The sequence below is a fragment of the Lithobates pipiens genome, unplaced genomic scaffold (genome assembly GCF_037356315.1).
Source record: "Lithobates pipiens isolate NorthernLeopardFrog02 unplaced genomic scaffold, aLitPip1_a1.2 Scaffold_13, whole genome shotgun sequence".
Taxonomy (NCBI): Eukaryota; Metazoa; Chordata; class Amphibia; order Anura; family Ranidae; genus Lithobates; species Lithobates pipiens.
In genome coordinates, this window is record NW_027507718.1 from 129,595,896 (window position 1) to 129,623,002 (window position 27,107).

Sequence of the window (27,107 nt, forward strand, 5' to 3'; positions counted from 1 at the left end):
AGTGATCATAACATGATTTCCTTTGATGTTAGTGTTAAACAAGAAATACATACGGGTAAGATAAAAACACTTAACTTCAAGAGAGCAAATTTTCCAAGGATGAGGGCTGCTCTCCAGGACTTGGACTGGGAGAGAATATTCGCTTCAATGGGCACAGAACAGAAATGGGAATTCTTCAAAAAGACTGTTTGGGACCTCAATGCAAAGTATATTCCCATGGGCAATAAGTTTAAAAGGCTAAAAACAAAACCTATGTGGCTCACAGCCAAAGTTAAAAAAGCTATAAACTATAAGAGGAGAGCTTTTAAAAAATATAAAAATGAAGGATCACTAGTGTCATTTAAATGTTACAAAGAATTTAACAGAATATGTAAAAACGAAATCAAGGATGCAAAAATGCAAAACTAACGACAGATTGCAAAAGATAGTAGGACAAACCCCAAAAAATTCTTCAAATATATTAATAGTAAAAAGGTGAAGTCTGAGCATGTAGGCCCTTTACAAAATAATCTAGAGTGGGTGACTGGGGACAAAGAGAAGGCTAATTTATTAAATACTTTCTTTGGCTCTGTGTACACAAAAAGAGCATGGGGGAGCGCATGTCCATAATGGGGGTGATGGTGATACAGCCCCAAATGATCCACAATGGCTCAAAAGTGATATGGTCCAGAAATATTTAGACAGAATAAAGGTGGATAAAGCACATGGCCCTGATGGCATCCACCAACAGATCCTAAAAGAATTGTGCTCTGTCATTTCAGAGCCATTGTATCTAATTTTTAGGGACTCATTAATGACGGGAATAGTCCCACTTGATTGGTGCAGGGCGAACGTGGTGCCTATATTTAAAAAGGGAACAAAGTCTTTACCAAGTAACTATAGACCTGTTAGCTTAACTTCTATAGCTGGGAAGATACTGGAGCGTTTAATAAAAGACCACATTGACGAGTTCTTGCTGAACAAAAACACTTTAAGCAACAGACAACATGGATTCATGAAAGACAGAAGTTGTCAGACAAATCTGATTTCTTTTTATGAGGAGGTAAGTAAAACCTTGGACAGAGGGGTGGCGGTGGACGTGGTATACTTGGATTTTGCAAAAGCGTTCGATACAGTTCCCCACACATGGCTCATGTGTAAGGTAAAGTCTACAGGTTTCGAAAAATATCTGTTTGTAAATGGATAGAAAACTGGCTAAAAGACAGAATTCAGAGAGTAGTGGTTAATGATTCTTACTCTGAATGGTCTAAGGTTATCAGTGGTGTACCCCAAGGTTCAGTGCTGGGAACCTTACTTTTTAACATCTTTATAAATATTGGGTCTGGGATCAAAAGTAACATTTCTGTCTTTGCAGAGGATACCAAGATATGCAGTGGAATAACGTCCTTACAGGATGTCTCCAATTTACAAGCCGACCTCATTACACTGTCAAATTGGGCGACTATGTGGCAGATGAGGTTTAATGTTGATAAATGTAAATTATGCACTTGGGGGCTAAGAATATGCATGCATCATACATGCTAGGGGGAGTACAACTGGGGGGATCCATAGTGGAGCAGGATCTGGGGGTTTTGGTAGATCATAAGCTCAATAATAGCATACAATCCAAATACCCAATTTTATGCCCACAATTGATCCAGAGGAAGGCGAAAAAAAACCCCCAGCAGAGCATGTTAGATGGGGATTGGATGAGTCGGTGAAGAGGATTGGGAGCTGGGAATCTCTGAGGTTTAGGTCTTATGTTCGCGATCACTTGTTACCTGTGTAGTTAAGGGGTTGGGGGACAGGTGGGGAAAACGAAAAATGGGGATCTATTGTTATGTGTGGTTGTTGTTATGGGGTTTGTTGCTCTTCTTTTCTTTCAGGGAGAAAGCAGGGCCTGGTCTGGATAGTAGGCATTCATATGTGTGTTGGGGGGGCAAGGGGAGGTGATGTGCGGCACGAAGGGACACAGCTTGGAATCTCCAGACAGGAAGCATGCGTTAAGTGGTTGGGGGTACTGTGTATGCTCTGTGGGTAGGGCGGTTCCAGAGGTGCATAGATATGCACGGATGGATAGGCCGCCTGATATCTTAGTCCTGCACGTGGGCGGCAATGATTTGGGGAACAGGACCATGTTAGATTTAGTGTGAGATGTCAATTTGGACTTCTGGCGACTTTGCATGGCTTTACCACAGATGATCATAGTATGGTCAGACATGGTGGGACAGACCACTTGGCGTCTGATGAGGTCGGTGGAAAAGGTTAACTGGGCCAGGAAAAAGGTGAACAGGGAGGTCAGTAGATTCGTGGTAAGGAATGAGGGGTTGGCTATTAGGCATTTGGAGTTGGAGGTGTATACGTGGCGGTACCTACACAGGGTTGGAGTTAATTTGAATGACGTGGGAACTGATCTTTGGGCCTTGGGTTTGCAAGATGGTATTGAAAGGGCATTAAGGGTTTGGTGGGGCACACGAGGGTAAGGCTTTAGGCTGGTGTGTGCCGTGGCAGGGTGTTAGCCTTTGCAGGTGAAGGAAGGAACCCCGGATATGGAAGATTTCGGGAACCCTCGGTGGTAATGGGTCCCGTTGGTGGTATTCCAGCTAACGGTGGTTGGAGTTGGAAGCTGGCTAATGGGGGCACTGCGGTCATTGGTTTGTCTCTGAGCTAGTATGTCAGCTTGAGGCCTTTAGTTAAGTTTAAGTTACAAATCCTTTAGTCGTGTGAACCAGCGGTTTGCTTTATTCTTTCTTAGATCCAAGTAACTGATGAAATGTTCTCGCCACTTGCAGCAGCTGCTTGTCAACCACACTGCCTGTGGAAACCCTTGTTGATGTGGCTGATGATAATATTGAGGAACTGCTTAAGAAGGCAGAGGAGTATGCCTGTGCTGTAAGAAAATCCACAACTCCAACCACCGTTGGAATACCACCAACGGGACCCAATACCACCGAGGGTTCCCGAAATCTTCCATATCCGGGGGTTTCTTCCTTCACCCGCAAAGGCCAACACCCCACCACGGCACACACCAGGGTAAAGCCTTACCCTTGTGTGTCCCACCAAACCCTCAATGCCCTTTCAATACCATCTTGCAAATCCAAGGCCCAAAGATCAATTCCCACGTCATTCAAATGAACTCCATCCCCGTGTAGGTACCGCCACGTTCACACGCCATGGAATGACAAGTTGCCTACCCTTGAGCTGAGTGTCAGCCCTCACAGCCCCCCAAAAAATCATATGAATCCCCCAAGATCCAGACCAGGAGGAAGATCTGAAAGAGAAAAACAAAGGGAAACATAGAACCACACAAAAAAACTCAATGTAATTTCAAAGCAAATGATGATGAACATAAATCTTGAAACGATCTCACTCCCACCTTCCAATCCGTCTCACCACCTGAGAGCCCAAACCCCATCTGGCCTCCGCCGTAGCCACCCAAACCAGAAAGGAATGAGTATTGAACTGGGAAATTTCTCTGCCCGCCCCAGTCAAACATCGGCCCCTCACCTCGAGAAACCGTTGAACAGAAGAAACTGGGCAAACACAGCACCCAAGACAATGACACAGTTTTTGATTTCCCAATATGAATCCCGATGCAATCGCCGGCCACTGTCACATCCGATAATTGTAACCCACCCACACCACACCTGTTCTTGCTTACCAACGCCGCAATTCACAACGCCCCAAAAAAGCTAGCGCAAAAGCCACCATGAACAGCCGCACCTCATAAGCAGAGGTGCAAAACTCTGGGCAACTTCTCCACTAGAACCCAAAGCAAATCAAACGAGACCGGGCGCCTGGTATCTGGCTGCACTCGCGCACGCCAAAATCCCTTCATAGCCTATCGCACCATAAAATCTTTGGTCACATCACTCAGGCCATGCATCCGGAAGAAAAAAGATAAAGCGGCCAAATCCCTGTTCATTTTTCAAACTGATGTGCCCTGGGTAAATTCAGTCCCAATGAAATACAACAGCAAAGCCAAGCGATCCCGAGGGGAAAAACAACCCCCGACCGAACTTACCAATGCGGCCCACTCACCCTAAACTGACGAATATGCAGCCCAGGTACCCACACTCACAGAGCGACATAACAGCTCCCCTGCTACTCCAACGCCAGTCTCCACAGCCACTCGGGGCAAGGAACCCCCAGCTGCTCCACCTCTGGTGCCAATCTCCGGAACCTCTCCCACTGAAAACGAGACAAGGAATCAGCAATGGATTTCCGAACACCTGGGACATGAACAGTTTGCATAAAACAATTCAAACTTAAACACCGCAAGACAACTTGATGCAGTAAATGTACCACTGGCAGTGAAAAAGCAGACAAACTGGACACAGCCTTCACCACCTCCATATTGCCGCAATGAAAACAAATTTGACAATCCCGAAACTTAAAATCGGAAACAGCTCCAGTAACACTAATTTACGCAAGAACCCAGCTGATTGCCATTCCTTGGGCCACGCCGCAGCGCACCAGGCCCCCCGACAAAAAGTCCCACACCCAGAATTGCCCACAGCATCAGTGTCAAGGTCGGAAGCCAACATGACCGGAGCCATCCATAAAGGCCTGCCATTATAGGAGGCCAGAAACTCACCCCAAACCCCCAGATCGGCCTTATGCTCACACGAGAGCCTGATGAAGTGATGCGGCAGTAGTACCCCTGAAGTGGTGGTGCAGAGGCGACGACTAAAGATGCGTCCCATAGGCATGATGGAGCAGGCAAAATTAAGCTTACCCAATAAAGACTGCAATTCTGCAATTGTTTATGCCTAACCTTCTTTGCCGCCTTGACCTCGGCAAACCTCAGATGCAGATCTTCTAGTTTGTCAATCGGCAATCGACATTCCATGAGATGTGTGTCAATTACAATACCCAAGAATTGTATGACTGTGGCAGGACCTTCCATTTTTTCAGGCACCAGAGGAATCCCAAACCATGTCGCAATAGATTCCAAAGTGTGTAACAGTGTAGAACAAACTGAGGAATTTGGGGGGCCAATGCAGAGGTAATCATCGAGATAGTGTAGCACAGATCTCAACAGGATCTCCTCCCATACCACCCATTCCACAAAGTTGCTAAGGACCTCAAAATATGCGCAGGAAATAGAACAGCCCATCGGGAGACAATGGTCAAGAAAAAAACTGACCATCCCAAAAACAACCCAGAAAACGTTGGCTCTCAGATCAAGCAGGCGGAAGGCAGATCCGATATCTGTCTTCGCCAACAACAAACCTTGGTCATAACTTTGCACCCAACCAACTGCGGCATCAAAGGAGGTATAAGACCCCGAAGCCAGGTTCAGAGAAATGGCATCATTCATCGACGCACCCTTCGGATACGACAAATGTTGTATTAACTGAAATTTGTTGGGTTCCTTTTTGGGGACAATCCCCAAGGGAGACACATGCAAAGTCGGAATGGGCAGATGGTCGAATGGTCCAGACATTCTCGCAAGTTCCACCTCTTTAGCCAACTTGTCAGAAACAACCTGGGGAAACTGCAGTGTTGATTTCAGATTTTGAGGCCATGGAGACGGGGCCACCGGCCCAGAACACGGAATAGGAAAACCATGTGCAAAACCATCAGCCAAGAAACTCGCCGCCTCCCTCCGTGGATATCTACCTAAATATGGCACCATCGTGGGAAGGCTTACCAGGGTCCTCCCTTTTTGAAGCAGACTCCCCGGTTTGGGACTTCCCTTTCTTAAAACATCTGGCGTAACTGTGGGAGCCCCCGCAACCCAGAGCACTCATGGGAGAAACGACAGGCCATGCCAAAATGCCATGACCCCTCATTGACCTGCCAACAAACTCCTCTTTTTTGGGTGGCCAACTGTCCAGCGGCACCCGAACCACTGCCCCCCCCCCCAAGAAAGGGCTGACCCGGAGTCCTCGTCTGAGCCATGAGCTTCATCCAAAGTCCAATGTCCTTATGATCCCAGCGCAAGCCAAAGCAGCGGAATTGCTCGTCATATCGCAGCAAAGCAGTACCCCGTAAACTCTATACGCCTCTCCAATGGCATCAAGATAACAAAAAAGCGGAGAGCAATTCTCTGGTGCTTTTTTGCCAATTACGCTGGCCAAGATGGCAAACGCTTGAAGCCAATTAGAAATCAGGCTCAACCGTGGCCAACCCTCCCGCAGAAATTGGCCCTGCTGAGGGAGGAGGAAATGGAACCACTAAGTCCACACTACCCGACGGAGAAGCAGCAGGGGCATATGCCCCTGTGGGCCCCTGGCAAGGGGAAGAAGACCCAGCTGGGTCACAACGGGCCAGTAACTCCTGAAAACCTGCAAAAAATGTGGCCAAAACCGGCACGGTGCTCGGGGGCCCTGGCCGTAGATCCTGCAGCAAGCTGCAAATCTGTGGGCTCCTAAACCCCCCACTATCCTGGCACCCCCGAAAGAACCCCCTGTGAAACCCCTAAACTAACCACCCCACTCTGACAATTAGACATAGATAATGAAAGCGACTTACCAGGCCGCTGCCGTGCTACAACACGACCAGCCACCGGCTCCGCAAAGCAGGGTGCCTCCTGGCAGATGGTTCGTTATCATCTGTGCTGGTGACCTCACCAGATTTGGCCGAAAATTCCTGCTGCGCTGGCGTTCCTTGCACCTGCATACTGGCGACTCTGGCTCAGGGCTCCTGCAAGCATCTCCGCCCAGCTGTGGCTCTCAAGGATGATGAGCTGCAGGGTATCTTAGAACCTCCAGCTGCAGCAAGGATGTGCTGTCTCTTTAAGGGGGCAGGTCCCCCAGCCGGAGTCAGTGGCCAACCTCCACTGTGAGGAACATGTGCTGCATCCACAGAGAGAGTCGACTGCTCCAGATCCCCACTGCGGTGATTGGCAAGGGGAAGACAGCGTAACCCCCCTCAGTGTGGACCCCCACATCTAGGTCAGACTTCCTGCTGGGAGCAGCTGAGGGGACGTCACAAAACTGCGTGTCCCTTAACGTCTCCCACACCTCAGCAGGGGCGGCAGCCGCAAGCTCCGGCATCTGATGAGAGGGGGAGGGGGGAGTAAGAGCAGGATGCCTCCCCCCTCGGGTCCTCCCAGGGCCCCCGCTGAGACTGGAAGCAGGAAGCCCAGTAGCAGGCCCTGGAGGGTCTCTATTACAGGGGATCCCATGTGGATGCTGGACCCAGGGGACAGGGGATGGACTGAGACGCTCAGGAGGGCAAATCTTCCTAGCTTGTTTCCGGCCCGAAGGAGAAGAGGAAGGTGAGGGAAGCGCTCTCTACCTCCCTAGCATGTCTGATAGCTACTGCTGCAGCCACTGCAGGCCCCAATCCACCACTGTGGCCCTGACCCATGCCAACAAGGCCTCCAAGTCACTAATTTTTCTATATCTACCCCCAGGTGGGGGGACGACTGAAGTTGCCACTTCTCCTGACTCCTTGGAATGCTACAGAAAACACCCCTCTGCAGACCCTCACCTCTGGACCCAGCCCCTTTCAACTTCTGCCTCCAATCAGGTAAGGTCTCCACCCCTATCCTCCACAGTGACCTAGCTGACCATTCCCTGACCCTGTTCCTCCCCTAGTCATGCAGTCCCTCCATTCATTTTCTTCTCCAGGTCTCACTTTCTCTTTAATTTTCCGTGCAATTGTGGCAAGGTCTTGGTATGTTCGGTTTAAAGAGGAAGTAAACCCTGATGGGTTTACTTCCTCTTTTTTTCCCTGCAAAGGTAAAGCATAATGGACTACTATGCATCGCATAGTAGCTCATTATGTGTCACTTACCTGACACAGGAGCCAGCGAAGTCGCCGCTGTCCCCTGTAGTCCGCCGCATCCATCTTGCTGGTGGCGTCTCGCAGCTCCGACGAATGACAGCGGCGAAGCCGCGATGACGTCACTCCCGCGCATGCGCACGGGAGTCGCGTCTCGCAGCTCCGCCGCTGCCATTCGGCGAAGCCGCGATGACGTCACTCCCGCGCATGCGCACGGGAGTCGACAAATTAGGCAAATCCATTCTTGGACTTGCCGCATTTAGTGCGCCTGCGCGCCGCTGTCTACGGCGCATGCGCCGTAGACAGCGGTGCCCATTTTCAGGCAAATATCTCCTAAACCATATAGGTTTAGGAGATATTGCTTGGACCTACAGGTAAGCCTTAATCTAGGCTTACCTGTAGGTCAAAGTGGTTTGAAAGGGTTTACTTCCTCTTTAAAGTCCTCAAGGTGGCTGAGTAGATCAAAGAAGACAGAGACATGGATATGGTGTCACTCTGGAGGGTTTTAAAATGTTCTGCTCTGCAAAAGGCAACAGTAGGTCATGAAATTAAGTGAGCTTTTTCCATTTAACTAGGGCACAAGCTGTCCCATCCCAAGTTTGCAATTTTGCAGACCGACTCTTTCAGTTTGAGGAGGCTTTCGATCATATTTGGGCGGCACAGTGGTGTAGTGGTTAGTACTCTCACCTAGCAGTAAGAAGGGTTGCTGGTTCAAATCCCAACCATGACACTACCTGCCTGGAGTTTGCATGTTCTCCCTGTGCCTGCGTGGGTTTCCTCCGTGTACTCCGGCTTCTTCCCACAATCCAAAGACATGCAGGTAGGTTAATTGGCTTCTGTCCAAAATTGGCCCTAGTATATGAATGGGGACCTTGGATTGTGGGCTCCTTGAGGGTAGGGACTGATGTGAGTGTGCAATGTACATGGATAGGGACAATTGTAGACACTCACTCAGGTTGAACTGGATGGACTGGTGTCTTTATTTAACCTTACTAACTATGAAACTATGTTGAAAGTAATAGTAGTATTACTTTACCAGCTTGTGGGGCAGTTAGTTACTCCACTTCCGAATCGCCCACTGCATATATACTGCGGCAGGGTTGCCCGGCTGCATGAACCAATGTACCTGTACGTCGGTCCTTGCATTAAATACAGTGGGCGCGCTCCGCAGGCCACCCACAATCATGGTAAGGAGAGGCAAAATGGGGATCTGCCTGTGTAAACAAGGTGGATCCCATTCTGACGGGGAGGAGAGAAAGATCAGCTGTTCCTAGTAATCAGGAACAGCGGTCTCTCTCTACTTCCAGTCAGTCTGTCCCCGTCAGTTAGAAAGCACCTCCCTAGGGAGCACGTAACCCTTTGATCAACCCTAGTGTTAACCCCGTCCCTGCCAGTGCCATTTATACAGTGATCTGTGCATATTTATAGTACTGATCAATGTATTGGTGTCACTGGTCACCAAAAAGTGTCACTTAGGGTCAGATTTGTCTGACGCAATGTTGCAATCCCACTAAAAATCCCTAAATATTTGCCCTATTTTGTAAATGCTATAACTTTTGTGCAAGTGAATCAATATACGATTATTGTGATTTTTTTGACCAAAAATATGTAGCAGAATACATATTGGCCTAAACTGATGAATACATTATTTAAAAAAAAAAAAAAAAACGCAGAGGTGATCAAATACTACCAAAAGAAAGCGCTATTTGTGGGCAAAAAAGGACATAAATTTTGTTTGGGTACAACGTTGCACGACCGTGCAATTGTCAGTTAAAGCGACGCAGTGCCGTATCGCAAAAAATGGCCTGGTCATTAAGGGAATAAATCCTTCCGGGGGCAGAAGTGGTTAAAAGCGTAAGGTCACACTGCTACAAATATCTTCACTGTTACAATGGAAGACTTGAAGACCTTCACTATTGACCTTGCTTCATCAAAGATTCTCTTAACACTTGCCTCCTTCTGCTGCATCATGTGGACCACAAGGTACTGTATGCACCAGACAAGACCACACACGGTGTCCAGTCTAACATCTTATGGGAATTGTTTTACGCGAGATACAAATAAAGTAGAAAAATAACAAAAATACACCAGTAGAGCAGACAGCCCCAAGATTATTCATCTCATATCCATTTGATAATTGACTGTAGTGTCATAATGTAAAAAAATTATAAAAATGACTCACCGCAGATCATGAATTTAAGGACTCAGTCTCACAGTCACTTTCTGTCATGGGGAGTCTTCCTCACTAGAGCTAGGTGGTTTTAATGCTGCTGTGGTGTTTTTTTAACTGCTGCCACCATATTACTCCTATTGTCTGTTATAACTCTTAGGATATTACTCATTGATAGGGATGAGCCGAACACCCCCCGGTTCGGTTCGCACCAGAACTTGCGAACGACCCCCGCGTTCGTTACGAACGTTCGAACCCCATTGAAGTCTATGGGACTCGAACGTTCGAAATGGAAAGTGCTAATTTTAACGGCTAATATGCAAGATAGTGTCCTAAAAAGGGTTTGGCGACCTGCCTCCTGCCTCAGGGGACATGGGTCACTGCAAAAAAAAGTTTTAAAAACTGCCGTTTTGGCGGGAACACTGATTTTAATGACGATTAAAGTGAAAAAAAAGGTGAAATATTCCTTTAAATATGGTGCCTGGGGGGTGTCTGTAGTATGCCTGTGAAGTGCCACGTGTTTCCCGTGTTTAGAACAGTCCCTGCACAAAATGACATTAAACGGAAATAACACCATTTAAAACTGCTTGCGGTTTTAATGTTATATCTGGTTCCTGCAATATGGTTGAAAATCATTGAGAAAAATGGCATGGGTAGCCCTCCCTGCCCATTACCAGCCTATTTGGGTCTTGTACGCATATTAAGGGGAACCCCGTACCCATATTAAAAAAAGGAAATGCGTGTGGCCCCCAGGCCCTATATACTCAGAACAGCAGTATACAGGCGGTGCAAACAAGACAGGGACTGTGTAGGTTTGTTGTGTTAAGTTGAATCTGTTTGTAATTTTCAACCGGTACATTTTTAAAGTGTAGCTCCAGTCAAAAAAACTATTTTTAAGCTTTTTGGAAAACATAGGGAAGGGTTATCACCCCTGTATAATTTGTTTTGTCGTCCATCTTTTTTCATCTCACTTGCTGCTGTCTCCTTGCGTTTGCAAGTAGGAGATGTTTGTAAGTTGGATGTTTGAAAGTAGGGGCCTGCCCTATATTATAGCGGTATGTACTGGGTACAGAGCACGCAGACAGCACGCACTATCTCCTAACACTACTGACTGCAAGCTCTATTATTAACCACTTGACCACTGGGCACTTAAACACCCTTAATAACCAGACCAATTTTCAGCTTTCGGTGCCCTCACATTTTGAATGACAATTACTCAGTCATGCAACACTGGACCTATAGGAAATGTTTGTCCTTTTTTTCACACAAATAGAGCTTTCTTTTGGTGGTATTTAAGCACCTCTCAGTTTTTTATTTTTTGTGCTATAAAAGAAAAAAGACCGAAAATTCTGCGAAAAAATGAATTTTTCTTCGTTTCTGTTATAAAATTTAGCAGATTAGTAATTTTTTCTTCATAAATTTTGGCCAAAATTCATACTACTACATATCCTTGGTAAAAATAAGTACAAATTGGTGGATATTATTTGGTCTTTGTGAAAGTTATAGAGTCCACAAGCTATGGTGCCAATATCTGAAAATTGATCACACCTGAAGTACTGACGGCCTATTTCCTTCTTTTTTTTTTTTTTCCACAAAATTGTCATATTATCAGGTTATTTCACACACACAGCATATGCATACCAAAAGACCCTGGAGAATACAATGGTGGTCGTTGCAAATTTTTATCTCACACAGTATTTGCACAGCAATTTTTCAAACGCATTTTTTGGGGGGAAAAAACTGTTTTGTGCTTAAAAAACAAACAAAAAAAACAGTAAAGTTAGCCCAATGTTTGCATAAAGTGAAAGATGAAGTTATGCTGAGTAAATAGATATCAAACATGTCACTCTTCAAAATTGCACATGCCCGTGGAATGGCGCCAAACGTCGCTACTTAAAAAATCCCCATAGGCGACGCTTAAAATTTTTTTTACTGGTTACATGTTTTGAGTTGCAGAGGAGGTCTAGGACTAGAATTATTGCTCTCGCTCTAACGTTCTCGGCGATACCTCACATGTGTGGTTTGAACACCGTTTTCATATGTGGGCGGGGCTTACGCATGCGTTCGCTTCTGCATGCGAGCACATGGGGACATGGGCGCTTTAAAAATTTTTTTTTTTTTTATTGTTCATTTTACTTTATTTATTTTAGTTTGACATTTTTTTCCCCAAAAATATATTTTTGATCACTTTTATTCCTACTACAAGGAATGTAAACATCCCTTGTAATAGGAATATGGGGTGACAGGTCCTCTTTACAGTGAAATCTGGGGGTCAATATGACCCCACATCTCACCTCTAGGCTGGGAAGCCTGAAATAAAAAATAAAAAAAAGATTCTGGCTTTGATCGTACTGGCGAGTTGGTAGAAGCACCGGAGGGCGGTGAGGGGCGTCTATGGCTGGGTATTTCAGGGTATCACCGAGTATGGCTGGGTATCTCCGAGTATGGCTGGGTATGGCAATTTATGGCAGGGTATTGCAGAGTATTGGCGGGGTATTGGCGGGGTACTACAGAGTAATAGCAGGGTACTGCAGAGTATTGGGGGGTACTCCAGAGTAATGGCAGGGTACTGCAGAGTAATGGGGGTTACTGCAGAGTAATGGGGGGTACTGCAGAGTAATGGCAGGGTACTGCACTGCAGAGTAATGACGGGGTACTGCAGAGTAATGGCGGGTACTGCAGAGTATTGGGGGGTACTGCAGAGTAATGGCAGGGTACTGCAGAGTAATGGCGGGGTACTGCAGAGTAATGGCGGGGTACTGCAGAGTAATGGCGGGGTACTGCAGAGTAATGGCGGGGTACTGCAGAGTAATGGCAGGGTACTGCAGAGTATGCACTGGTATTGCAGAGTATTGGCAGGGAATTGAGGGGTTAAATTAAATAACATGACGCCGGTTTGTTTACAAGTGATCACTCCGTCATTTGACGGAGCGATCACGTGGTAAACGGCCGCGACGTTGTGGACCCGGCGGACCCGGCGGACCCGGCGGTCACGGATGCTCTCGAGTGCGCGCCCCAGAGGGCGCGCGAGAGCAGAATTCTGGGAGGCCGTTAATTAACGGCCTCTCAGAGTTAAACAACCGCCCTGAAGCCGTTAATCGGCAATGGGCAGTTGTTAAGTGGTTAAAGCTAGATCACTAGCTATATAGGTGAGGTGAATATAGTGGTGTATACTGCGGTCAGGGCACAGACAACAACCACTACACAGCAGCAAGATAGGAAATCAGCCAAAAACGATCGGTGTGTACTGTGTTGAAGGTACACAGAACACCCACTGCTTCAGATGCTAACACACTACACGAGGCCGCCTCAAAGGCGGCCTTATATAGTGTGGGGCGTGCACTACACAGCCTGAGCTATGATTGGCCACAGACAGTCTGTGGCCAATCATGGCTCTCCTCGCTGCTGGCGCTACGATTGGCCAAGCATGCGGGGTCACAGTGCATGCTTGGCCAATCATGAGCCAGCAATGCACTGCGCCACCGCAGTGCATTGTGGTCCGCGCGCGCCACTCGAATTTTGACGCGAACGGCCCAAACGTTCGGAATTCGCCGAACGGCCAATGTTCGAGTCGAACGTACGTTCGACTCGAACACGAAGCTCATCCCTACTCATTGATATGTTCCACTCGTGCAAGCATTTGTCCACAGTGATTTCATTGACTATGCAGTGTGTGGGTGGACTACTTGTTCAAGGGCCAACAATATACTGTATAGGTGTCCAGGTTTATTTAGTTTAATCAACAACGGAAAAGTGGTATGCACCTATAGCACCCTGGTCCTAAACAGGGCTGCTAATAAATCTAGTTGTGCTAGGTGGTAACTAGCCTGGCTAATTGGTAGTCTTTGATCCACTGATTTCTGTACTAAGTCTGAATTTTATTTGTAGTCTCTCTCTTCTGTTAATAAGTAGCACTGTTGCCTTTGGCACTAGGATGATGGATTAGGGCTCATTTGCACTTCGGCTTCAACACACATTACTGGCTAGTTTACATTTGCTTCAAAACATGGCTTTGGACAAGCTTTGTTAAAGCTCTCTGAATGCTAGTCAAAGCCCCGGTCACTAAATAAAATGGTTAGCTTACAGTCCTGTAAGGGCTGTGGTGTCTTGCTCGGCGGTGCCAGTGGTTTCCGGTGTCCCTGACTAGAGCGTACAGGGCGCAGGAGGAAGCCGTCACTCAGGAAGTCCCTGGCCTCAGTGGGGGAAGCTATGACGTGCACGCATCAGGAATTCCTCCTGCGCCCTGTACGATCCAGCCCAGGACACCGGAAACCACTGGCGCCTCCGAGCAAGACACCACAGCGCTGCCTTGATGATCGCTCTGGAACCATCTGACATTTACCATGATGTGCCTGCTTTTATCAGTTTTTGAGTGTATTACTACTTAATTAAATATGTTACAATATTGCTGCACTTAGATTGGCGCTGCTTGTCTGTTTTTCTTGCATTCCCCACAGAGGTTCTTCTGCTCTCCAGCGTGCTGCCTTCCCTGTCCCAGCTAAACTTCCTGTGGTAATCACCCAGGCTATGGACTTTCCTTAAAAACACTGCACCTCTATCAGGAGTCATTCCTAACATCATTTTTATTTATTGACTCTCTGCTGCTCATTTGTAAGAACTTTGGACTATATGTTCAGGATCCTGACTTTTTAACCATTCCCTCATCACCCTAGACAACACTGCTTTGCCTTCTGGAAATACCTTAGTGCAACAATCATTGTGTGTTTAAAGTGGTTGTAAACCCTTACAACACACTTTCACCTGCGGGTAAGCCTAGATTAAGGCTTACCTGTAGGTCCAAAAAATATCTCCTAAAACTACATGGTTTAGGAGATATTTACAATTCCCCGTACAAGGATTCCTTCTGCGCATGCGCCAATGTATTCTGCACATGCGCACTTCAGAAGGGTCATGGCGTGCCGCTTTCATTAAAGGACATGCCTTGACTTGCGGCACGCACGGGAGTGACGTCACGCAACTCCGGCCAGTCACAGAGCCGGAGTCCGTGACCCCGGAAGGAAGATGGACGCTTCCAGCCTGAAAGGAAATTGAGGACATCGCAGGCTCCTGTGCCAGGTAAGTGACACATAATGGGCTTCTATGTGATGCATAGTAGCCCATTATGCTTTGCCTTTGCAGGGAAACAAAGAGGAAGTAAACCCATCTGAGCTTACTTCCTCTTTAACTTTACTAAGTAACCAATGGGGAACAGAGAAAGGTCACCTGTTGAGAAACTTTATCCTGAGCGCTCCAACGTCAGATTTGGGCCCCAACATGCCATCCAATGTGGAAAGGGGTATAATATAGATTGCTGAACTATTATTGTGGTACTACTCCCTTTAGGCAGGATTATCCCTAATATAGCATTTAGGGACTACTCTCTATTCCAATTGTTTTGTCACCAAATGTATATCTTAATTGCCATTGCCATCAACTATTTGTTGATCAATTACTAATGTTTCTACTTCTTCTTTAAAAAGTTAGGGCACTGTATAAATTTGCAATAAACATTCTCCTTCAGCCCAGGTTTGTCAGAGTGTGTGGTGCAAATTGTAGAGTTTGTGAGCACAGGAAACAGGGGACCTAGGAACCAGCAGCTTCTTTGGGGGTTAAGCTTTACACATTCACTTTAAGTACACAATTTTTCATAAATTAAATCGGATTGCACGGGGATTGCACAGATTGTACTGTATATAGGCAGCTTCATTCCACCATTTCCTTCCACGTGTTATATTTTTTTCTCTACAATCTCCATTAGATCTACAAGCAGTTATGTTGCACATAGGCCTTCCTGATTGGATACAGATTGATTGGATAATTTAGGTAGTTTTTTATATTAGATTTTTTTGGTAAATCTAAAGTTGATTGTACAAAAGATTGCAACATGTAAAGGTGACCTTAACTATCACCACTTCTAGGTTTCTCACCACATACATAATATAATTATATAATCTCCGTTAGATCAATCAACAACTATAGAGTTAAAGGACCCTCCTAATTGGATACAGATTGATTGGATAGTTCAGGCAGGTCCTCGTATTACATAGTTTTAATAGATCTAAAGTTGATAGTACAGAGATTGTATAATCATATCGTAACATGTATGGTGAGCCTGATTGTAGACACTGCCTTTAGATCTATTAACAACCATGCAGTGGAAGGACGTGTTTGTATACAAATTTATTGAATACTTTAGGTTTATTCTCGTATTATATAGTTTTGGTTGAAATAAAGTTGATTATACAAAGACTGTGCAGCCAGATTGTAACCTGTATGGTGACCCTTGAAGCCAGAGAAAGAGAAATAGTGTGTGATACTGCGCCACGGAGTATATGATACAGATATATGAAAAAAAAAAAAAAATTTTTTTTTAAATAAATGGTCTAAAGAGGAATTGCTGCCTCTACAAATTACTACCACCAAAGTAGAGCAAAGGAAATGATTAGGAAGATGTAGATGTGGCGCTAAACCTCTACTAAAAATATTCGATATTAATATAAACTGGGCGATACACTTAATAATGAATGAATAAAGACCACGTAATGGAAACCTATAACTCTAAGCCCTTGTACACACAGTTGGGCATTCCGACGGAAAATGTCCGATCGGACCGTGTTGTCGGATAATCCAACTGTGTGTGGGCTCAATCGTACTGTTTCCGTCGGAATATCCAACTGACAAAGTTTTAATGCTGGGCTATAAATCTTTCCGACAACATGATCCGATTGGGCTTTATCCGATTGTATGTAGAGAATTCCGATCGGACAAAGTGCCACGCATGCTCAGATCAAATTCCTAGACCAAAGCTATTGGCTACTAGCCTGAAGGTTGTCCCGTCCTAACGAAATAACGTCATCACGTTATGTACAATCGGATTTTCCGACAATTTTGTCCGACCGTGTGTATGCAACACAAGTTTCGGACAAAATCTGTCGGACAAAATCCGATGGATTCTGTTGTCGGAATGTCCGACCGTGTGTACAATGACTAACAGAGTTCCGTGATGGGATCCTATTTTGGATAAAAGAAATACAAAATTTTCTGAAGAAATGGGAAAAAATAATAATAATAAAGTCCAAGTACTGCTGTGTTACACCCTCTGTCTGGTGTATGAGGTTACACAGGGAAAAAGGGGGAATATTTGAATTGCTAAAGTTCCGCCAAATGCAATTCAAAAAGGAAATAGAAGCAGGAGAAATTATTGTTTTAAAAGATCAATATGTGTTACACGCTCTGTGATCCAAGAGTCAGAGGTGTATCGTAGTGTGTTAGCTAGATATTTTAGCGTGAGAAGTTGTGACGCCTCCAATTGACACGTAGTGCAATTATGGTGAGGCTGCGGCCGTTGGACCGACGGCGGCCTCGGGAGGAGCAGCAATGAACAGATGGGTGGATTCGGGCCCTGCTCCTGGCGTGGCCACAGTGGGGGCGGGGTCACGCCGGAGGAGGCTAGCAGCCACGGCTGATGGGACCATGGATGCGCCTGAGATGGCTGACAGGCGTCAGGAGGGGCGGCGCACGGCCCACCCTCTACAGCGGCAGAGGTCAGAAGTAAGTGCCGGGGGAAGGCGGCACAGAAATTGGCCACGGGGCTGAGAAGAGGACGGCCCAAGAGCAGCCCAGGCGGGGCCGCCAGGTCGGATGTTGCAGGAGGAGGGTGAGGAGAACCCGGACCGGTCGGAAGGAGAGCTGTCATCGTCAGAGGAAGAAGGGCCGAGAGGCGTTCCGTCAGCGGTCGGGGGAGGATCGGCGGCTGGAGGCGAGTCTTCCAGGCGACCCGGTAAGTCGAATTTTCTTCAGGGGTCATGGGGGTGGGAGGGGTCGGGTAGTGAGGGGGGGCAGGGTGCACTGGGGTTGCCCGCGGCGGGGGGATCCCACCCCGTCCGCCCTCCCTCTGGCCCAGCGGGTCGGTGACCGCTCCTTGGCGGATGGGGGGCTAGCGGGTTTCCTGGCAGGGTTGAAGGAGCTGGTTGGGAGGTTGGAGGCGGGCGGGGGCGGCGTGGGGTTGCATGGAGGGCCTGGGGCTGCATGGAGGGCCTGGGGCGGCGGGGTGTGTGTGGCGCCGCCGGTGGCTGGAGGGGTCATAGTTGCGGTGACGTCGTCCATTGGGCCTGGGGAGGTCTCGGGTCACGGCTTGGGGGACTCGGTGGTGGCTGCTACGCCACCGGAGTCATCGGGGGACAAGGTGGGGGATGCGGGCAGAAAACAAGATGTAGTTTGGCGGATGCGGCGCGGTGCGAGGTGTATGTGTGCTTCGAGGGGCCGCTGGGCGCACATCTGAAACAGGAGGTTAGGGAAAAGATTTGGAAAGGGGAATACGTGGAGATATTTTCTCTGTTGCCCCTGGAAAAATTCAACTTAGAAAGAGTCAAGCCGGAGGACAACAAGAAGGAGGGTGAGGAGAAGAGACGGTACCGGTTTATCCCACGGACGTTCCCGAACTGGCTACAGGCGTTTGCGAATCTCGCCAGCGAGATTCTCGCCAGCACTGTTCCGCTCTTTTTTGCTACTTGGACGCGATTGGGGAAGCGCACAGAGTCTACGGGGGATTGGCATGGCTGAGGTGCGAGGTGAGGCTGAGGTACGATGAACAATTTCGGCAACGGAGGGCGATTCAACCTGCTCTTCGCCAGGATCATAAGGACATCAGCCTTTGGATGCGCCTCATGTCGTCGTCGAGGATGCCGAATCAGTTTTTTCAGGGGGGGGGGGCGGTGGATCTGGGACTTTCCGGTCAATCGGCCGCTAGAAAAAAGGGAGTCTGCTGGCAATACAATGAAGGGGGTTGTAAGTTTGCCGGGAGTTGCAAATACAAACACGAGTGCTCCGGTTGTGGGGGAACCCACCCGGTTTCTCAGTGTTTCAAATACGGAAAAGGCAGGGCGGGGGAGCCTTCAAACAAGAGGGACAACACCGGTGAGACCGGAAAGGATGCATCCTTTTCTAGATCGGTATCCGGATAGGGAGGCAGCGTTGATCTTGGGTTTGGGGTTTGTGGAGGGGTTTCGGATCCCGGCAGTCCTTGGGATGACCCCCCCGGTGTCCAAGAATTTGCGGTCCGCCTTGCTGCATCCAGAGGTGGTTTCGGAGAAGCTGCGGAAGGAGGTAGTGTTAGGGCGGATCGCGGGCCCTTTTTCCGATATGCCTTTGCCGGATTTGGTGGTGTCGCCTTTGGGGGTGGTTCCCAAGAAAGAACCGGGTAAGTATCGTTTGATCCATCATCTGTCCTATCCCAAAGGGGGATTGGTAAACGATGCCATCGACCCCTGGCTTAGAGCGGTGTCCTACACGTCCTTTGATGCGGCTGTGTTTTGGGTACGACGCTATGGTCGGGGGGCATTGATGGCCAAAACGGACATCAAGGCGGCTTTTTGCTTGCTTCCGGTGCACCCCGGGAGTTTTCAGCTATTGGGCTGCCGTTGGCAGGACGCGTACTATGTCGAAAGGTGCTTGCCCATGGGATGCTCCATCTCGTGTGCATTGTTTGAGAAATTCAGCTCCTTTGTGGAATGGGTGGTCCGGGACGTCGCGGGAGTGAATTCGGTCATCCACTACCTGGATGACTTCCTGTGTGTGGGGCCGGCCTCATCGGCGATCTGTGCGGTACTGTTGACGACGCTGGAACAAGTGGCAGAGGGTTTTGGGATCCCGCTGGCCCTGGAGAAGACCGAGGCTGACTACGGTGATCAGTTTCTTGGGCATTGTGCTGGATTCGGAGGCGATGGAGTGTCGTTTACCGGAAGACAAGTTGGAAGCGTTGAAGGTGGACGTACGTGGTTTGATCGGCATGCGGAAGGTGCAGCTCAGGACTCTTGTGGATGGCGGGTCCAGTGAGCGACTTTGATTTGGAGCTCTATACGGACGCGGCGGGGTCCACAGGGTTCGGGGCCTTCTTCCAGGGGAAGTGGAGTGCGGGCCCCTGGCCCGACTCCTGGAGAGCTGGGGGGCTGCTGAAGAACATGGTGCTGCTGGAGCTCTTACCGGTGGTGCTGGTGGTGGAGCTTTGGGGGGAATCCTTCCGGGACCGGAAGGTGCGTTTCCATGGGGACAATTTGGGGGTGGTGCAGGTCCTTAACTGGGTGTCAGCGGCGTCCCCACCGGTGGTGCAGCTGTTGCGGCATTTGGTTTTGAGATGTATGCAGTTGAACATTTTTATACATGCGGTACACTTGCCTGGGGTGGAGAATGTTGTAGCTGATGCACTGTCGCATTCAGTGGGACAGGTTCCAGGAGCTGGCACCGTCGGCGGACGCTCACGGGGTCCCCTGCCCAGAGGAGTTGTGGACGATTGCGTTGGAAGGGCCTCCGACTGGATCAAGCGGTCGGTGAGTGGGGGCACTTGGTCAGCCTATGAAAAAACATGGGCGGAATGGGAAGCTTTGGGGTTGCAAGTGGAGGCTGATGTGCGAGACCGGCGTTTGATGGTAATTTACTTTGTATCAAGGAACTTGGAAGATGGCGTCTCAATTTCGCAGATGGGGAAAAAATTGGCTGGCTTGGCTTTTTGGTTCAAAGTAAGGGGGGAGTTGGACTACACCAAAGATTTTTGGGTGCGGCAAGCGATGAAGGGTTATCGGTGGGGCCGACCGGTTAAGGATACCAGGAGACTGGTGTCTTTTGATCTGTTGGGTAGGCTGTGCGATCGGTTGGGGATGGTGTGTTTTTCGGTTTATGAAAGAATTTTGTTCAAAGCTGCGTTTGTTTTGGCGTTTTTTGGCGCTTTCCGGATAGGTGAATTGGTCAGCCCTTCTAAGAAAGGGCAGGGGGGTTTGTTTTTTGAGGATGTGGGTTGTGGGGACGACCGGGTAAGCATGCGGATCCGGAGATCGAAGACGGATCAGGACGGCAAGGGCAAGGATGTTGTGGTGTTTGCAATTCCTGGCAGCAAGCTCTGCCCGGTTATGGTGTTACGTGAATTCTTGTACGTTTGGCCGGCGAGTCCGGCCCATTGTTGATACATGTTAATGGAGAGTTTGTATCGAGGTATCAGTTTATTGGGGTTTTTAAGAAGTACCTGAAGGCATTGGGTTTGGAGGGGGAAAAGTTTTCCTCGCATTCTTTTTGGATTGGGGCCGCAACTGAGGCGGTAAGGTGGGGTTTGGATGATGAGTCAGTGAAGCGAATTGGCCGATGGGAGTCGAGGAGGTTTAAATCGTACGTGCGGCCGGACTTGGTGGGCGTTTAGCTGGGGGATGGGAAGTGTTGGCATGGGTTCATGTGACACATGTACAGTTACTGTTATTTGGGTATGTGTTTTTTCTTTCTTACAGGTGCTTCGCCAGGGTTGGTCTGGATAATGGGCCATTCGTACGTCTGCTGGGGAGCCAGGAGGGGTAATGTCAGGCCGGAGGGCAGACAGCTAGGCATTTCCAGGCTAGAGGCGAACATCAAATGGTTTGGCTTTCCGGGCATGCTCTGGAGCAGGATGGTGCATGAGGTAAACCGTTTTGCGGGGTTTGATAGGCGGTACCTAAAAGATGATAGGGTGCACCTCAATGTGGTGGGCATTGATCTGTGGGCTCTAGGCATACAGGACGGGATTGAGCGAGCCTTGAGGGTGTGGAGGTGCTCTCAAGGATAAGGTTTTATCCTTGCTTGCGGTGGCGGGTGTTGGTCGGTGCAGGTAAAGGAAGATAACCCCTCCCTACAGAGAAGTTGATGCGGGACCCTTTGGAGATATGGGCTCGTTGCTGATATGCCATATAGCGAGGGTTTATATGGTGTACAGGACACCAAGGTTGAGTCCTGGACAGGTACTATGTGGCGCCTATATTCGGGATGTGGTCCCTTTAAGGGAATCATGGTAGGCCTCAAGGGGGTCACCCAAAAATGGGCGACAAATTCCGGGATAGTATTCGGGAGAAGACTGATTCGCGGTCCTCTCTATATTTTAAGAGAGATAGTTGGGACCCAGAATTTGGGAGGCTCTAAATTGACATTTGGGTGGGAAAGAGCCTCCCTCCCTGACCACAGGGGGTTAACGGCCTCCAGGAAGACAGACAGCCTATAAGATAGGAAGTAGTAGAGAGGTGGTGGTGAGGAGGAGAAGGAGATGAACACCTGTCTGAGGAGCTGTCTGGCTGTCTGGTTGTGTTTGCTGTTTGATGGTTTGGAGGCTGCAAAAAGATCTCTGCAAGGACTCTAAAGAAACTTTTTGGTCTACAGAACTGTAGGTGCTTTTCTTTTTGTATTATTTTGTGCTGAAGATAAGCGGACTTTAATTTATGGTTTTTATATGCTGAAGAAAAGCTTTATTTTTGATTTAATCATAAATAAATATATTTTGGTTTCACCTGATAACGGTTTATGCACTTAATCCCACGAAGTTAGTATCCCCAAACTTCACAATGGCAACTGGTGATGGGTGCACTGCGGTCAAGAGTTGGGTGTCTTTGAGCTAGCATGTCGGCTTGAGGCCTAGTTACAGTAATATTACAGCAGTACCTGTTTTGATCGATATGCTAATGGAGTAGGAAGGGGCAATGTCCTGCAGAAGACCAACGCGCTCGGTGTTTTAAGTTAACGGATGTTTTTATATTGTTGTTTTGGTTTTATATGTTAATTAATAATTTTGATAATAAAGGGGCTGCTACGGCCACTAATTACTCCAAAAGAAGGTGTGGTCTCTTTAATGGGAAGGGGCAAGGTATGGAGCTGGGTGGTCCTTCTAGTAGCAGCGCAGCATCAGTTATACTATAGTCATGGCTAAATGCGTCTGCAATAGCTTGAGGATCAATGAGTTTCTTTTTTGTGGCTGGATGGAAAAGGTGTGGAATTTTGGATTTAATGTGTTGACCTTTGATTCTAAGTGCTAGTCCTTTCCCTGCTTTGTTACCTGTAATGTAGTGATACGCTTTAAATTCCATTTGAGTTTTGGTGTGGGATTGTAAAAGTATATTTCTGAGTTCTTGCTTGAGGAGGACTCATTTTTTCTTTTAGTGTGGGATCAGGGTTAGATTGGTTTTTGAAATAAATCAAGGTGAAGAAATATCTGTGCTAACCCAAAAAAAAAAACACACAGCGGCCAGCACAGTTTGCTGATTCATCAAACAATAATATAAAGTCCAGTAGTGCAGCTCTACTCAAAAGTTTTAAATGTGATTGTCCATGAAAAACAAATGTGAACAAACAAAAAAACGTAAACGGGATTGTCCATAGACCAGTGACGTAAATCTTCCACCAAGATTCAATGTACATATATAAAGTACATATGCTTGCTTCAGCATTCAGGGTCTTCCGACTCCATGAGATGTTGAACATGGAGGGGTAAGTTCAGCAGGGGGGGGGGGGGTGCAGCAAACAACTTACTTACCAATTGCAAATGAGTAAGTTGTTTGCTGAAGAAACGCATAGGGCGGAGTTACAGCACGTCTTTGCATCACCTCCGGTCAGGACCGTGACAGTTTATTTCTCGGCGCCTGCTCCATACTCGTTGCATGCATTTTCTTTATTAAATGTGAGTACATTACTACTTTTAAATAAATTAAGTTCAAAAACAATATCACGCTATGGGCATGTAAAAAGCGGGATGCCAGCACATGACAAATAGAAGTGCCCAGCTGATTCCAGAGAGCTACACAGGGGCATACACTGTGAAGGCACAGTACCCCTGAGGGGGGTAAGGTCATCTGGTGAGTGCAAAACTACTATCAGCATGGATAAGGTCACCAGCACTACTGTCACCTAAAGAATTAATAACATCTTTTTTTTTCTTTTTCTCGCTGTTCAAAAATATTCTCATCCTGGTTTGTAACTATCACAGCGGCATATTATTTACTTGGTTATTTGATTTGGTTTGTCAATAACTGTAAGGATTGTAGCAATTTTGGCAGGGGGTCAAACACATATGGTGTTTAATATTAAGATCCACCATCATTGTATCATATGTTAATTGGAGGCTTTACTATCTCACATTAACACAGTGTTAACTACATGCTTAATACACAGCTGACATTTTGCATAACACAGGGGGTCTAACACACTTTCAGCACATTATTTATTTTGGGGTCACTTTCACACCTGTCATTCACATTGTTTCATCACTTTTTTTGATTTTGCCTCCTGCTAATGATTGCATACTATGCAGTAAGTTTTTATAGCAGAGGTTTAAACACACTTGTTGTTTGAAAGACAACAGGACTTACCATAATTGTACTACATGTCAATTGGAAGTGTCACAACTTCACACGCTTAAATATCTAGCGAACACACTACGATACACCTCTGAATCTTGGATTACAGAGCGTGTAACATATTTTAGCATGTAATCCATATTGATCTTTTAAAACAATAATTTCTCCTACTTCTATTTCCTTTTTGAATTGCATTTGGCGGAACTTTAGCAATTCACATATTCCCCCTTTTTCCCTGCTGTAACCTCATACACCAGACAGAGGGTGTAACACAGCAGTACTTGGACTTTATTATTATTATTTTTTCCCATTTCTTCAGAAAAATTTGTATTTCTTTTATCCAAAATAGGATCCCATCACGGGACTCTGTTACAGTTATAGGTCTCCATTACCTGGTCTTTATTCATTCATTAAGTGTATCACCCAGTTTATATTAATATCTAATATTTTTACCAACTAGAGGTTTAGCGCCACATCTACATCTTCCCAATCATTTCGACCCTTGAAGCCAACAATGATAAATATGTCTACTTACTTCCTTAATAAAGCCCTGTTCCAGCAATGGTCCCAGTGAGAATGCTCAGTTACCAGCCATATGCAGTGTGCTGTCCTTGTACAACTACTTGTCATAGTTTACAGTTTACAGTTTCAAGCAGCAGCACCTCTTACACAATCAGTAGCCTGGCCCATCCCCTAGTGATCTTCCCCACTTTCTTATTTCAGTCCTAGGACAGCTACATCCCGTACTGGATTTACCAGCTTGTTAGGAAGGGCAAATGAAGGTGGGACTGAGGGAGATGAAGTGAAGTCAGTTTTTTTTTCTACAACTTAAACCACTTAAAGTGATTGTAAAGTCTCGTCTTTTTTTTAGTTAAAAATAACAAACATGTTATACTTACCTGTGCTGTGCGGTGGTTTTGCACAGAGCAGCCCAGATCCTCCTTTTCTTGGGTCCCTCTTTGATGCTCCTGGCCCCTACCTCCTGTTCCGTGCCCCCACATAAAGCACCTTCTGCCCGCCGTCGAATAAACAATGCCTTAGGCCCCTTTCACACTGACGTCCCGTTCAGGCCCGCCTGTCAGTTTTTCCGGCGGACCTGAACGCATGCTCCATAGAGCTCTATGGAGCGTCGGATGTCAGCGGTGACAAGTCCGCTGACATCCGACCCGCTCCGATCCGAAAAAGTGTGACGGAGGAAAAAGCTATTTTTCCATCCGTCATCGGATCAGGTGACGACGGACACTGCGGTCCGTGGTCACCCGATCTACCATAGGGGAGAGCGGCGCTGTGACAGGTCCGTCCCTGAGCAGTGTGCAGAGACAGACCTGTCATCTCCCTGCTTAGAGGAGATCGCTCCGGCGATCCCTGCTGTGCAAGCGGATATCCACGGGGCAGATCATCACTGATCCGCCCCGTGTGAAAGGCCCCTTATTCTCATCTTTTGAGCTGAGCAGGGGAATGAGACAAGGATGCCTTTTATCCCCACTGCTCTTTGCTCTGGCAATTGAGCCTTTGGCAGCAGTTATTAGCAGAGACCACAGTATAATTGGATTTAGACTAAAATAGTAAAAACCTAGTGATCAAGGCACGGTGTAACCCCTCTTGATTTTTGAGTAAAACAATATATTTTTATTGGCAACATACCATAAAATTTGCAGTGACAAAAGAGTAACATAAAAATACAGTATTAATAACTAATAAGCTCAGTACAAAAAGCATAGGCATGAAACTTAGCTGCCTCAAGGCCGTAGATAGGCTAACAAGAATACATGCTGGAAAATGACGCCTAATATGTTTCGGACTGTTCAAAGAAGATTTTTTTTGAGTGTTGAATCAAAGTAGTCCAAACGTGTACCTTTCACTAGAAATAGTGAACAAAATCCACCTTGTGTAGCACACTCCCTCAGGGGGTCAAACTTACCAGAAGCCTCTTAATGAGCCAGCATTCAGGTAGAATAAACAACAACCACTCAAATCCTAAGTCCTCATCACCATCAAGATGCACTAGTACAGGGGCTCCAGGGTTATGTCATAAAACACAAGAGAATCGGCACATAGCATAATCTCATTTAATGGAAAAAAAAAACTCCATATACAAAAGGACCCCTTAGTGTATGTGACACAGAGGGCGCTATCACCATACTCAGCCGTCCTGGATGGAGCGAGAGTTTCATTGCAGATACCGCAATCACTTTCGGGTAGACGGTGGAGGGATGTCGTGTTGGTCATGCCCTCACCGGTTTCGTCGTTACGGACTTCCACAGAGGGCGTGGCCACACGACACAGCGACAGACTTAAATATCCTCGACCCCACCAGTCGACCAATCAAGCACGGACGGCAACAGATGACGCATCTGTGACGAAGTTTTATGGCCCACCTAATATTCCTATTTTTATCATGTTTTGTATGTTCATTTTGTCTGTGAAATATGGACAAGTTTTTAGCGGTTGGAACATTAACTGAATTTTTCATTTTTTAACTCTGCTTCTATTTATTTGTATTTATCTAATTTCTGTCTGTATAATTTCTTGTTAATGTGTGGCAGTTAGTTTTATCTGTGCTGTTTGGGTGCATATTTCTCACCAAGCTGGTATCTGCTCGTTTTTGCTATGTATTTAGATTGCAATCGATCTGTATCTGCTTTGTTTCTATGAGCCTCGCTCCCTATGCAGCCTTGAGGCCACTTGTGCCCAATGAAATAACAGTGGCGAAATGCGTCCTCTGTTACTGAAAGTGCTTGATTGGTCGGCTGGTGGGGTTGAGGATAATTAAAGAGGAAGTAAACCCTGATGAGTTTACTTCCTCTTTTTTTCCCTGCAAAGGTAAAGCATAATGGACTACTATGCATCGCATAGTAGCCCATTATGTGTCACTTACCTGACACAGGAGCCAGCGAAGTCGCCACTGTCCCCTGTAGTGCGCCGCATCCATCTTGCTGGTGGCGTCTCGCAGCTCCGCCGCTGTCATTCGGCGAAGCCGCGATGACGTCACTCCCGCGCATGCGCGGGAGTCGACAAATGCGGCAGCTCCATTCTTGGAACTGCCGCGCTCAGTGCGCCTGCGTGCCGCTGTCTACGGCGCATGCGCC

General features: G+C 47.2%; 1 protein-coding gene across 1 annotated transcript in view; it reads right to left on the reverse strand.

The window, feature by feature from the left end:
* Positions 1-24,647, reverse strand: part of LOC143974318 (acetylgalactosaminyl-O-glycosyl-glycoprotein beta-1,3-N-acetylglucosaminyltransferase-like) — a 189,712-nt gene extending 165,065 nt beyond the window's left edge. Inside the window, exon 1 of the mRNA XM_077475556.1 lies at positions 24,554-24,647. The gene's annotated coding sequence lies outside the window, so the exon portion shown is untranslated. The remainder of the gene's footprint in view (positions 1-24,553) is intronic.
* Positions 24,648-27,107: the final 2,460 nt, after the last annotated feature.